Source organism: Aristolochia californica, unplaced genomic scaffold, assembly GCF_029961685.1.
Source record: "Aristolochia californica isolate CCGP_79_NKW_82.1479 unplaced genomic scaffold, dmAriCali1.0.hap1 SCAF_2, whole genome shotgun sequence".
NCBI classification, from domain to species: domain Eukaryota; kingdom Viridiplantae; phylum Streptophyta; class Magnoliopsida; order Piperales; family Aristolochiaceae; genus Aristolochia; species Aristolochia californica.
In genome coordinates, this window is record NW_027181881.1 from 3,512,664 (window position 1) to 3,528,095 (window position 15,432).

The window sequence follows — 15,432 nt, forward strand, 5'->3', positions numbered from 1 at the left end:
CGGTGAAGACTTGTCTTGTTATGTTCAAGATGTGAAAGTTCAACTGCTTCTTGTAAATTGCTCTAATTAGAAATCATTCTCAGTAATTTTGTGGCGAAAAGAAGACGTCCCACTACTGGAGGAAAAAGTTTCCATAATAGAAGTAATGGAGCTGTAAGAGGGTCTTTGATGTATTAGTAGAGCCATTTCATTCCACTCGTTAGAAATCCTCCGATGCAGATTGAAATGCTGAACTTCTAGATGTTGCAAATACTTCTATCATTGAGGTAGTGTCAGATGGTAATAACATGGGCAGAGGATCAACATTGGCTGAAAAAGGCTTTCTTTGTCAGAGTAGCTTGAGAGTGACTTATGATGCCTCAGAATTGCTGTTTTTAATTATTTGTATAATGAAAAGGACTCTGGAACAAACAGGCTTTTCCTGAGAAAAAGAGGGAGCATTTTCTATATGAGGGTAAAACAAATATATGTATCCTAACAAGCCCACAGCTCCAAACAATAAAACTAGTCGAGAAGTACAAGCCCACAAATTCCAAACAATTCAAGCTAGAAATGAATCCAACAAGGAACTCATCTCAGCACAGGTCTGCCTCGTACCAATTCCTTCCTGTCTCTTTTTCTTCTCCTCGATTTTCCTTCTTCATATAGTACCAGAGCGATTCGCCCCACAGATTCAAACCTAAAGTCAAATCCCTACTCCTAAAGTCTGCCTGTTCATTATTCAAGATAGGATTTTTTCAATTGAGTTCAAAGGTCAGATTTTTATTCAAGAGTTAGTAACTCGTGTTGCTATTTGAAGTAGTTATTTTGTGATGTGGTGATCCTTATTGAAGTTCTAAAGTACTACCTCGAAAATCACTACTTGTGTCACATAGCATGGGACACAGGTATGCCTGTGCAGGTCTTCCTGGCCTAGTAAAGCTAACTTTACTTCAATTAAGTAATAACTTCAGAAGGGTGTTAAATCTACAGTATAAACATAGATAAAGTTGTGGATCAGTGCTAAGATTTGGGAGTTCTCTGAGCGTATTACAGTGATGGTTTTTTTTTTTTTTTTTTTTTTTTTAATACAAAGCAAGTTGAGATCTGAAGCCCAAATTGAAATTATCAAATTCCAAGAGTTGGCCACACTTTCACATGGTCGAGATCCTTCCCCAGCCGGTGGGAGATAACAGAGAATAGAGTTCTCATAAAAAAAGAACATAAATATCTCGAACCTTTTTTAAAGGAAAAGATCGGGATTCTTAGTAAATCTGATCGGCACTGCTCAATCAATGAATTTGAAGAATCACATAGTTATAATGTACCAAAGATAAAGCATATCGCAATCATAAGCTATTCTCCCTCAGAAGATTCTGTACACCTTCCTGGTCCAGGAATGCATCAGAGAAAGGTTATTCGTTTTTTAAAAGCACCAATTTGAAATAAAATTTAGACGATGGGGATATCTTTTCCGTGTTAAAACGACAAATCTTCTTGCTTTCAGAACTGGAAAGTGGAACACGGCTTCCTGAAAAAGCTTCAGGAGAACGTCTGGGCATCCCATCCGACTACTACATGATTTTCATTAACAAGGACCCAGACCCTTGATTTGATCGTTAGGTACATCTTGAAGAAACTTCCCTCAGAAGAATGGAATCGTCAAGCACGACTATCATTTCAGGTCTCTCCAGTTATCCCTAGCCGCCTGATCTTAACTCTTTTGTTTTTATTTTTTTGTAGGAAGAGATTCTCTAGGAAGTTGGAAAGCATGAGATTCTATAACTATTGTATCCAAATAGGTATGCAACTTACATGGTGTCTTGTAATTCTGGATTAAAATATTTTCCCCACCTATACTCTTGCTTATAAATAGCGACTCAGTGAGGAGTGCAACGAAGTATCGGAAACGTAAAACTCGAGCGTCAATTGGAAGAGAGAGGATGGCACCATCAGCAAAGCTTGAAAAGATAGGGAAGGAGACGTTTGATATTATTGACGGGTTTTATGGGCGGAGGAGAGCCCCTCAAGCTCAAGCTAAACCACCTGCACCGCCTCCTCCAAAGGAAGGAATCGACTGCAGGCAGGCGGCCAAGAAGCATGGCGGACTTTTGTACGTGGAGTTCGGCCGTCGTAGGCCTTTCTGATGTTTCTATATCTACTCTTGGCTTCTCTTCTCCTGCCCTTTCTGTTCACTGTAACGATAGCATATATAGCAGGCACACTGTGTGCTTGATCACGGTTCTGTGTGCAGTCTCATTGTAAATAAATGTAGTGCTGTATTTGGGTTTCTAAGAATTTCGTATGCATGAAGGCGTTTTGATGTTATGTTGTGCTTAATTTTGACAATATATACGTTTCGAGAATCTGGAATTTCCGAACTTGATTTGAGATTCTCCTTATAGCATAGAATCATTAGTTGAGTCAGGACTCGGCTCGGCAGCCCCAATGAAATCAAATCAATTTTTTCGAGAAGTAATAAGAAGGCAAGTCTTGTTCCTTCACTGGTCACTTGACTCCTCCATATCAAATCCAAGTTCATAAGAAGGCCGGTATCATATAAAAATTACTCCTATTGTATTTGTAAATCTCTCTGATTTCAGAGAGTTTTTCATTATCAAACTAAGAACTTGAAATTACAAATAGCCGACGGGTTCATGAGAAACCCTATTTGAAAAAGAAGAGGAAAGAGGGAATTTACAAGTATACCCTTGGACAAAAGAAAAAGACAAGTATGCCCATTTGTATATACATATTTACATTAACACCCCCCCTCAAACATATGAAGGGGCTAGTAACATAAGTTTGCTTATGAGATGATGAAAACGAGGAGCTGCATGCGATTTGGTGAAGACATCAGCAAGTTGAGATGTGCAAGAAACATGGGGCAAGGTGAGAGAGCCTTGAAAGTAGTGATGCCGCACAAAATGATAATCGATCTCAATATGCTTCATACGCTCATGAAAAACAGGATTCTTGGCAATTTGAATGACACTTTGATTATCACAAAACATGGGGGTAGTAGACAGTTGAGGAAAACCAAGTTCTTCAAGTAATCGGCGAAACCAAATTAACTCAGCAGCAGTGGTTGCTATAGCCCGATATTCTGCCTTGGCAGAAGAGCGAGAGACAACGGATTGTTTCTTACTCTTCCAAGCCACCAAAGAATTACCAAAGAAGATACAATATCCAGTAGTAGATTTTCGATCTGTCAGATCACCAGCCCAATCAGCAAAAGTGGTTTGAAAGCTGTATATAAGTTGGAAACATTGCGCACTACCCTGAAACACACCAATGGCTTTTTCGCTAAGCAACGGGATAACAGCCACACGACGACCCAAATACCCTTTTGACGTCCGTTGAGTTGGGTAGAGGAGATGTGTTATATTGGATGACGGATCGATGATGTGGTTCAGATGATCGCAGTAGGTGACGTAAAAGGTTTACAGATTCCTTACATCATGTCGTCTCTTCAACGTTCACGAGATTCAACACAAAAGGAAAAGCGCACAGGAACAAGTGCTCTTTCATCGTCCTCTACTATTCTATGATAATGGAAACAGGAATAAAATTCTGAACTGGTCCGCCACATGGCCACATGGCCATATGGTCCAGCTCCACATGATCTGAACGTATTTGAATCATCGTTATCGTATTTTATCTAGTCCAAGTTTACTTTTTAGAGACGTGTTCCAGTTTAATTTGTAATCTTTCAAGGAAAGTAAAAAGTCTATATATGGAGATATGACAGTGATTCCCAGCCTAAGTAGAAAAAAATAGATCAACATAACTGAGTCATATTGAACATTTCCACTGTCGAGATGTATCAGTGGCTATTCCATGGCTTGGCATCCTTCGCCCTCAAGAATTTTATAACCGATAGTTTTGTGTGTAGATAGTAATGATATGTGGCTAGTGAGTATTGTAATATTCAAACCATTCCTTGCTTTAATTCTACATAAGTAGAAACATTGTCCAAAAAGATAAGAAAAAGGGGTTACATAAGAGACTAAAGATTACTGAATCAAAAGTAAGAGAAAGAGAAACTGAGACAAATTAGCAGCAGTGATCACTTCCAAAAAAGTACGATTAGAGACCAGACTGAACAAGAGGAGAGGTAGCAGCTAGTAAGAGAGCCCTCATCGAAATCATGGCTGCCATCCTCAGTGATGGCTTTCTGAGTTTTGACGGTAGGCGATACGATGATCGTCTAACAACTCTTCTAACTTGTGAAAAATGGCCGAATTGTTTATTAGTTTACATTAACGAAAAATGTCGGTACCGAATTTGTAGATGTGGTACTACTAATGCAAATCCGTATGTGAAAATCAAAGAATAAATTAAAGGAGAAATCAAAGCACCATAAGGAAAAATCATACTTGTGGAGTTTAGGGTTTAGGAGTTTAGAGTTCGTAGGCTTTGTAAAATCATGAAGAAAGGAGAAATCATGGTGGAGAACCTTCGTATAATGGTGCTGGACAGGTCTGGACAGGTCAAACTGGAACGGAAACAAGGACGAGGAACAACTAGACGAGCATAAAGAGGAAAGAGGAGAGGAATTTTTTAATTTTTCATTTAATGTCTCAGCATTGAGCATTGAGTGAAACGACGACTAAAAGTGAATTCACTGGTCTCATAGAGTGAATTCACTTTCACTCATTTTTCCACTTGAACACAATGCACTAATGCTTTTGGGGTCACTTTCCCTTAACACGGTGCAGTCCTGTAGATGCTGATGACCATATTCTACTCGAGATGGCTCTCAGAAGATTTAACTGGATTTTTTTCATCAGTTGGAATCCTGATCTTATCCTTGACTGACTTGCAAGTAGCTCGGTGATATGTATGAATCACCGAAAGTGGACCAACCTGATCCATTAGGACCACTGGCTGAAGCAAAAGTGGGCTGTTACCCCTGCATAAGTTGGAAGCTTCGCCTGGCTTCTCATGCATCTAACCAACCTCATCTTGTTTTTATAACCTAACCAGCTCTATTTTCAGCAGCAAATCTTCCCTTTTAGGATGGCATCTCAGTCTGATCTCTCAAAAAAAAGGGAGAGAGGGGTTCAGCCTCGTTGATGAGTTTCGCAGGAAGAAGAGGAACGCCTCTTCTACGAAAATTCCCCATCAAGCTCATGTTTACAAAGTGGTGCACACTCCTCCTAGTGCAGAGGCCGTAGTGGAGCCGCTCATGGCAGGGGTAAACGTATTTCCTGTAAGAAGGGTTGTTCATGCTTATCACTACTTCCAAGAGACCGTTTACACTTCTTACGACAGGTCCTAAGCCTGTACGCGATGTTTTAATTTTCGTTTCTGCTGCTTACCTCTCCCAGACTTCAAGGTTCTAAGTTTGTAATTAGCAACGTTGCAGTTTTCCCTTCCCGTATGTTAAGTTTTACATCTGCTGTTTGGTTGGCTGTTTTTTATGTCTCCAAGAAAGTAGTGTTGTCAAATGTCAACTTGTATGTGAATAATTTCGTCTGTTAGACTTTAATCCATATGATCACAAGGTGTTGGTCAAGGTTGGATGTGTTTCACTGACAAAGGCTTCTTTTCTCCGTAATAGTAGTTTCCTCACAAACCCCACCTCAATTCGTAAGGGAAGTAACTAAAAGGAAGAGAAGAGCAGCCAAAAAGAAATCCGAAATCCCAGCAACAGAAGTTCCATCTCCCAAGAGAGTGACAATCAGGAAGATTTTTCTGTATTGAAGACATGATATATATTGGCAATAAACGGACTGAAGCCACTTCACACAGTTGGAAAACAGTACACTTGGGAGACTAAACTTAGCCTGCGTTCAGCCCAGTTAAGTCCATAAAAGCTAATGAAAGATACAAATAAAAGAGTCCTCCCTAGAATATGAGATATTCTTTCGGATGATTTCAAGATTATATTGCATCCTTAAATAGTATCTCATCATTTTATCCCGGTAGATAAATGCGGCTATACCCCTGTGTACAGGTTTAATCTGTTTCTCTTGTAAAGAGGAGGGAGTAGTACCCTGCAATCTTTACAGAAAGTGAGAGAGAAGACAAAAGGCCGATTCCCTCTCCATTTGTTTGTGAAGATGCGAGTGAGTTATCTTTTCGCAAACATAAAAGTCGATGTGTCTCCGAAACTAAGTCTTTGTACCCTTTCTTAAGTACTTAAGTATTAGTAAGTAAAACACCCTTTTAAAGTATTTTTTGTGTGTTAGTGTACACAATGAAAAGTGCAAAGAGAACTTTTATAAATAAAATATTTTGATGGATTTAAATTCTATAATTTTTACTTAAATTTTTTATTAATAAACTGAAAGATAGATTTTAACTTGTGATAAATGATTAAATATTTAAAAATTAAATTAAGATTAATTAATTAATTAAGAATAAAATAATTAAACAAATGCTTGCTTTTATAATATCAAAATAGTTAATCAAATTTCTATTGCATTCACTAAAAATGGCAAGTATGTGGTTTGTGTAATTGAAAATTTCCACGTCTATGTATGGAAATATGTTATGTACCTTGCCAATACTACCCAAAAGACCGGCCTAGTAGGTAGCAGAAAACCAAATACATAACCCAGGATCACACACCAGGGATGTTACAACAGTACTTCCCCCGTTGGATGAGCCGACGTCCACGACGGCCCACTCTAGCGGCCCATTTTAGCTTCTAGGTAGCCCCTTCTGGGATTCGAACTCACAACATGGTACTAGCTCTGATACCAAATGTTATGTACCTAGCCAATACTACCCAAAAGACCGGTCTAAAAAAATTGGCCTGGTAGATAGCGTAAAACCAAACACATAACCCATGATCACACACCAAGGAAGTTACAAAAAGATATGACAGTGATTCCTAACCAAGTAGAGGAAAAAGGATCAACATAACTAGGTCATACTAATATTTCCACGATTGAGATTTATTAGTGGCTATTCCATGGCTTGACATCCTCCACCCTCAAGAGTTTTGTAATATTGAACAACATCGAAGGGGAATTCGAAACTGATAGTTTGTGTGTAGAGAGTCATTATATGTGGCTAGTGAAGATTGTAGTATTCAACCATTCTTTGCTCTAATTCTATATAGGTGGACAAATTATGCATAAAGACAGGAAAAAAAGGTTGCATAAGAGACTACAAGATAACTGAATGAAAAGCAACAATGATCTAGACTGAACAAGAGGAGAGGTAGCAGCCAGAAAGAGAGCCAACATCGTGGGGATTTGGAGACCTGCTGGTATTCACTCGCGCTGACTCCACTTTTTTGGTTAAACTTGATGGTTGAAGTGTTTTGATACGTTCAAGTTTTCTGGAAGCAGAGATTGGAAGTTCCAAAAATGAAAAACAAGTGAGAAAGAGAGAGAACATTGTACATTTGCATTAAAAAAAATCTTAACAAGTTTCAGTTTTACAAAAGAAAAAGGTGAAAAAACCAAACAAAAGACAAATAGTTTTAGGATCAGAGACCAGAAATCTTCAATCATCCACGTTCTTGCAGAAATTTGAAAATTTCAACCAATAGAGGGAGGCCAGTCAAGAGGAACACTTCCAATAGGATGATGCCATCAGTTTGGCTTCTCTATTACGAAAAGATTCAGGACATGCTAATGCTAGGAAAGTTCTTTCTTGTACTATTCATTGTCCCCACCAAGAAACCTTGTAACTAGAGCCAATCTCATGCATCAAAACAACCGCATCTAGTAGAGAATCTCTCTAGAGGTGATGTGATTTTTCTTGATCATGCTTATGAAGGTATGGAGACAACCCTCTTCGATAGGAACATCTTCAAAACTAGATAATGGGTCAAAAGGGAGTTCTGATGAACCAGAAGAGCTATTAACCATTGCTTGTAATCATTCAACTAATGAAGAAAGAGTTTTAGAGGGCTTATGAGGATTTGGAGGAACTGCGTGATGTTCACGGTGAAGACTTGTCTTATTATGTTCAAGATGTGAAAGTTCAACTACTTCTTGTAAATTGCTCTAATTTGAAATCATTCTCAGTAATTCTGTTGCGAAAAGAAGTGGTCCCACTACTGGAGGAAAAAGTTTCCATAATAGTAGAAATGGAGTTGTAAGAGGGTCTTTGATGTATTAGTAGAGCTATTTCATGCCACTCGTTAGAAATCCTACGATGCAGATTGAAATGCTGGACTTTTAGATGTTGCAAATACTTCTATCATTGAGGTAGTGTCAGATGGTAATAACATGTGCAGAGGATCAACATTGGCTGAAAATGGCTTCCTTTGTCGAGTGACTTATGATGCCTCAGAATTGTTGTTTTTAATTATTTGGATTGTTATAACCAAGGGCTAAATCCGAGCATAATATACCCTAATCCGAGAGTATATTCACCACAAAGCATACAAACCACATAGAAAACGCAATATGGGCATAAATAACAGTAAATCAACAACAAAACACAAAAGGCAATGATCTTACGTGGTTCGGCGACAACCTACATCCACGGGAGGAGACGAAAATCCACTAATCGGAAAGGGGTGAAGCTTTGCGGCTTCTAGCATACAAAACTGAGCTCCTACACAAAGTCAAGCTCTGATTTCTCCCTCTACGAACCCCTCTTTCTCTGCGCAGAGAATCCCCCAAAAAACCCTCGTCGTCTCGACCTCTTCTCCACAAAAACCCCCAAATCAGAGAACTCCTGATTTAATCCCGTAATCGGGTCCGATGCGGATCCAAACCGGGTAATCGGTTCAGGTCGGGTAATCGGATTCAAGACATCCGATTAATAAATCTCCACCTTAGCTTGAATTCGATTACTTATCTCTGGAAAACTGAACCTGTCTATCGCCATCTCCACCTTGACTCCTAGGGCATCTGAATTGAGCAGCATCACTACCCGTGACCACTTCACGGTAGTTAGAGGGTTCTGGAAACTGAACGGTTTATCACAACAACGACTCCCTACTGCTGATAGATGCCATATTCTGACATGAGAACTAGGTTAATTATAATAGAATAACCTTTATAATTGTGTTATAGGTGGTTACTTATCGGTTTTCAAATGAAATGAGCATTTATTGAATTTGGCATTAATCACTGTCGATATTACATATTTCTCTCTCCTGAATTATATTTCATTATTTTTTAGTCTTATTTCTTCCTGAAATGCTTTTTATAGATTCAATTATGGAATTTCAGGAGAATTTGGGTGGAAAAGAAGATATTTACCAAAATGCCCTTAGTGAAATGGAGGTAATTTCTAGGGCAAATCGTTTTAAAATAAGAAAAATCATATTTAAGGGGAAGAGGAGCGTGAAGAGAAGAGAAACAGAGACCAAAAGAGAGGACTTTGACCGAAAACAGGGGAGGACCCGAGAGGAGTTCCCCACCGCTGTTCGCCGGCCAATACCTTTCGCCGCGCCACCGTCGTCCACCGCCGTCCACCGCCGTCCAGCAACTGAGAACAAACCCGAGGAGAGCTCGAGAGAGTCTCCGTCGAGGTGAGTTCGACAGTCGCTCGCCAGGCCGAGAAGTGATCCGAGAGGGCTTCTCCGGTGCTACTTCCGCTTTTCGACCATCCTCCGGCGTCGTTTACATATTCCGACCAGTCCCGGAGCCATTCTGACTCCAACCGAGACTCAAGAGAGCTGGTTAGAGAACGTCAGCTCTGTTTCGCTCTTCGCCGGACGTTACCTCCATCCGTCGGCTTCTAACCGTCGTCGCCGACGTCGTCTCTACCTCCGGCCACTCACTATTGCTACCCGACGCCACCAATTTCCGGAAATCGCAGCACCCGTGAGAACGAGTTGCTGCCCGAGCGAGAGGAGGAAGAAGGGGAGTAATTCGTCATTATTGAATTTAATTTTTCATATGGTTTGAACTTAGGTTTTGAATGTTAATTGAATCTGATTTGATAATTAAGGTTTATTTAAGATTTGTTTTCTTGATATTTGATTAAATTAGTTAATTAGGGTAAGATTATAATTGAGGTTAGATTTTGGTATTTTAATCCGATTTCTGTCTTTAACTCTAGGCGCCCGAGAGGGGCTAGACGCAAGGATTGAGAATTCGGATTCGTGGTTACGTGGCTCTCGAGAGAGGCACGAATCACGGTAAAATCCAGAGTTGACGTTTCCTGTTGTGCAAGTAGTTAATTAAATTATTGCTTGATAATTTAGGATATAATTAGTATTTAGTTCATATTAATTCATCATATTTGGTTAGGCTAGTTGACTGAAGAATACACGAAATTCAATCCTCCCTGTGGATATGACCCTCGCTTACTGCTAGATTACATGAACGATTCGTACGCTTGCGAGGTATAAAAGTCGATGTAACTAAAATTCTACATCAAGTTTTTGGCGCCGCTGCCGGGGAGGCACGTATTAAGCATATATCTTTGTTCTCCATAGTCTTAGGTTAGATTTTATTTTATTCTATTTTTATTTTATTCTATTTTTATTTTATTTTATTTTTGTTTTTATTTTTATTTTTTATTTTTTTGCTTTCATAATTTTAGTTTGGTATTTTTTATGAAATTATTTTTATTTCTTCTAGTTAGTTCATATTTTTAGTAGCGAGTTTGTTAGATTAATTTGATAGTTCATTTTGTTTCTTTTTGTGTTTTTATGCACGGGCGCCGCTCCCTAGGTGGACCATTAGCTCCCTTTGTTGAAGAGGTAGAACATATTTGTAGGAAAACACCCGAAGTCAAGTTAGGAGCTACCATGGCCAATCAAGGCGAACCATTACAGTTACCTGCAGCAGGTGACCGTAGAGCCCTGAGGGATTATTCTATCCCATCCCACTTCACATCACCTTCTTGCATTATATTGCCACCCACTACTGCCGCCAGTTATGAGTTGAAACCGGGTGTGATCCAACTCCTCCCTACATTCTATGGGTTGGATAAGGAGGACCCATATTACCACATCAAGGAATTCTTAGATATTTGTGCAACTTTTAAATTCCAGAATTTCTCAGATGACTCTATCCGGTTAAGACTTTTTCCATTTTCACTTAAGGATAAGGCCAAGTCTTGGCTTAATTCCTTGGAAGTGGGCAGCATTACTTCATGGGACACATTAGTCACAAAATTTTTGTCCAAGTACTTTCCCATTCAGAGAACTACAGCCCTCAGGAGAGAAATCTCCAACTTTATGCAGCAGGAGGGTGAACACTTTTATGAGGCTTGGGAGAAATGGAAGGATTTGATTCGTAGGTGTCCGCATCATGGGTTTGAGAAATGGCATTTAGTGCAATACTTTTATCAGGGTCTTACACCCCAGGTTAGATCCATGGTAGATGCAACGAGTGGTGGGAGTTTGATGGGTAAGAGTGCTAGTGAGGCGTGGGACTTCTTTGAAACGTTGAGTGATCAATCTCAGCAATGGGGTTCGTCATTTAATGTTGATAGGAGATCCCACGAAACCAAAAGAGGGGGTCTCTACGAGGTTAGTGAAACACCTATGCTCATGGCCAAGATTGAGGGGTTGACTAGAAAAATTGATGCCCTTATGGTGTCCAAGAGTTCACCTGCTCCTAACCCATCTACTGTCTGTGCCATATGCTCTGGTTCATCTCATCCCACACAAATGTGTCCATCTAGTTCATCCTACCCAGAGCTCATTGAGGACTTGAATGCAGTCCAGAATTTTCATAGACCAAACCGGAACGATCCTTTTTCAGAAACATATAATCCGGGTTGGGCTAGGCACCCAAATTTCTCATGGTCCAAGGGCCCACAGGTTGGGGGTCCTCCAGGGTTTACTCAACCCCAAGCTCCGCGCCCACACTTCACTCAACAACCATTGATTCCACAAAAACCTTCACTTGAGGATACACTTCAATTATTCATGCAGAATACACAGTCCTCCATTGCTAAACTTGAAATGCAAGTGAGTTAGTTGGCCAGCCACATGAGTGAACAAGCACAAAATAGACTCCCGAGTCAAACCATTCCTAACCCCAAAAGCACACATGAGAGTGAGTTGAGTTCCAAACCCCACCATGAGCAAGCCAAAGCCATAACCACCCTTAGGAGTGGTCGTGAGTTGAACAATGGGGTAGGGACCACTAAGTCTAAGGAGTCAAAGGATGGCAATGGGGACACATCATTGAGTGAAGAACCTCCAAGTTCTCCACCAACAGCCAAGCAGATCCCTAACCAAGTCCCATTAGCTCCTTATCCGCAGAGGTTATCGGGCCCACCTAGGAAAGGAGATAGCATGCGTGAAACATTGGAACTGTTTAGTAAGGTTCACATTAACATTCCACTTCTTGATGCTATTAGGCAAGTGCCTGCCTATGCACGATTTTTGAAAGACCTTTGTACACAGAAGAGAAAACAACTTGTTAACAAAAAGGTCTTTCTTACTGAGAATGTAAGCTCAATTCTGAAGCATAACACTCCTCCTAAAGTTAAAGATCCTGGATGTCCCACAATTTCATGTGTCATTGGTGAACATACCATCCAGAAAGCTCTTCTTGACTTAGGGGCAAGTGTGAATTTGCTTCTTTTCTTTGTGTACCAGCAATTAGGTTTGGGGGAATTGAAGCCTACTCCCATCACTCTTCAACTAGCTGACCGTTCTGTCAAGATACCACGAGGAATAGTTGAAGATGTTTTGATAAAAGTGGACAAATTTCTGTTCCCGGTTGATTTCATTATTCTTGATACAGAACCAGTAGTCGATGTGACCAACCAAATTCCTGTCATCCTAGGACGTCCCTTCTTAGCCACATCTAATGCTATCATTCATTGTAAAAGTGGTCAGTTGGAGTTGTCTTTTGGAAATTTTAAGATCTCATTGAATGTATTTAATGCCGGGCACCACCCACTTGAGTCTGATGATTTGAGTCCTGCATTTAATATAGAAACTGTTATGCTTGATAACGAATCCACTCTTGAATCTTTTGAGTCTTGCATAACATCTTTAGACATGGACTATTTTGATGAGGAAACATATTTCCGAGAGGTTAATTCTTTACTCGATTCTGTACCTCTGTTGGAGGAAGCTTATGAGGTTATCACAACTGAACATCCACAGGATCCTCCTCTTGACTTGGACAAACCTCTTGAAACTTCCAAGCTAGACCTTAAGCCACTCCCTCCCACATTGAAGTATGCGTTCTTGGACCCATGAACTCATTACTAGTCATTATTTCCTCTTATTTGAGTACTGAACAGGAGGAACAATTGACTGAAGTTTTACAAGCACACAGAGAGGCATTGGGGTGGACTCTTGATGCCTTAAAAGGGATTAGCCCCTCCATATGCATGCATCGTATTCATTTGGAGGAAGGGACTAAAGCCTCACGTGAGATGCAACGTAGGTTAAATCCCCATATGCTGGAGGTTGTGAGAGAAGAAGTCATCAGGTTGCTTGTGACAGGAATCATTTACCCTATTTCCGATAGCACCTGGGTGAGTCCAATTCAAGTTGTCCCTAAGAAAGGGGGGATAACGATAATGAAAAATGAGAGTGGTGAATTGATTCCCACAAGAACTACCACCAAGTGGCGTGTCTGCATTGACTATAGAAAACTTAATTCCGCCACTAGGAAGGATCACTTCCCACTACCTTTCATTGATTAGGTACTAGAGCGATTGGCCGGCCACAATTTTTATTGCTTCTTAGATGGATACTCCGGCTACAATCAAATTCCCATTGCTCCAGAAGACCAGGAAAAGACCACATTCACGTGTCCGTTTGGCACCTATGCTTACAGACGCATGCCTTTTGGTTTATGCAATGCGCCAGCCACTTTCCAACGATGCATGATGAGTATCTTTTCTGACATGATTGGTGAATTTTTAGAGGTCTTTATGGATGACTTTTCTGTGTTTGGCTCTAGTTTTGATACATGTCTGCACAATCTTTCACTCGTATTGTCCCATTGCATTAAGTCCAATTTAGTCTTGAATTGGGAAAAATGCCACTTCGTGGTGAAAGAAGGAATTCTTTTAGGACATGTAGTGTCTGAGCGGGGTGTAGAAGTGGACAAAGCCAAGGTTGACCTAATTGCCAATCTGCCACCACCTACTTCTGTGAAGGGGGTGCGTTCTTTCCTAGGCCATGTTGGGTTCTATAGGCGTTTCATTAAAGACTTTAGCAAAATTTCTCATCCTTTGACGAATTTACTTGCTCAAGATGTTGCTTTCGCCTTTGATGATGCCTGTATTCATGCTTTTGAAACACTGAAGAAATGTTTGTCCACTGCACCCATTGTCCAACCCCCTATTTGGTCTTTGCCTTTTGAGTTGATGTGTGATGCCTCTGACTATGCATTGGGGCTTTTGGGGCAAAAGACGGATAAAATGCCCTGTGTCATTCAATATGCTAGCCGAACTTTTCATGATGCTCAATTGAATTATACTACCACTGAGAAGGAGTTGCTAGCTGTTGTGTTTTCCTTGAACAAATTCAGATCATATCTGTTAGGGTCAAAGGTTATAGTGTTCACTGATCATTCTGCTTTGAAGTACTTATTATCCATCAAGGACACTAAACCTCGCTTGATTAGATGGATCTTGCAATTGCAAGAATTTGACCTTGAGATTCGAGATAAGAAGGGTTGTGAGAATGTTGTTGCTGATCATCTATCTAGGATCTGTGTAGTACCTCAGGAAGGATTCCTTCCTTTAAATGATTCCTTCCCTGATGAACAACTTCTCCAAGTATCCCAGTTGCCTTGGTTTGCTGACATAGTCAACTATCTTGTAACTCATAAGATTCCTGATTATTGGAGTAAACAAGATAGGTTGAAATTCTTTTCCCAAGTCAAACATTTTTTTTGGGATGACCCTTATTTGTTCAAGGTGTGTTCTGACCAAGTCATTAGGCGTTGTGTACATGAGCAAGACTTTGCCAACATTCTTGAATTTTGTCATTCCCACGCATGTGGTGGACATTTTGGTGCTAGAAAGACAGCGGCTAAAGTCTTGCAATGTGGTTTCTATTGGCTTTCATTATTTAGAGATGCCCATGAGTTTTGTCAGGTGTGTGATAAATGCCAACGAACTGGTTGTTTGTCTAGGAAGAACATAATGCCTCTTAACCCCATTCTTATTGTTGAATTGTTTGATGTGTGGGGTATTGACTTCATGGGTCCTTTTCCTGTCTCGTTCGGCTATCAATACATTCTTGTTGCTGTTGAATATGTCTCTAAATGGATTGAAGCTATATCATGTAAGACAAATGATCACAAAGTGGTGGTAAAGTTTTTAAAAGAAAATATCTTTAATCGGTTTGGTACCCCGAGAGCGATCATCAGTGATGGGGCATCTCATTTTTGTAACAGAGCATTTGAGACCTTATTGAAGAAATATTCCATCACTCATCGGGTGTCCACTCCGTACCACCCGCAAACTTGTGGTCAAGTCGAAATCTCTAATAGGGAGATCAAACGGATTTTGGAGAAGTCGGTTCGCTTTGATAGGAAAGATTGGTCCACTCGATTGGACGATGCTTTATGGGCCTATCGAACCGCTTATAAGACT

At 40.2% G+C, this 15,432-nt stretch overlaps 1 non-coding gene across 1 annotated transcript; it reads right to left on the minus strand.

Annotated features, from left to right (window-relative positions):
- Nucleotides 1-11,062: 11,062 nt before the first annotated feature.
- Nucleotides 11,063-11,169, minus strand: LOC137957423 (small nucleolar RNA R71). Its single transcript, XR_011113391.1, has one exon. It is a non-coding gene; the product is annotated as a small nucleolar RNA R71 (small nucleolar RNA).
- Nucleotides 11,170-15,432: the final 4,263 nt, after the last annotated feature.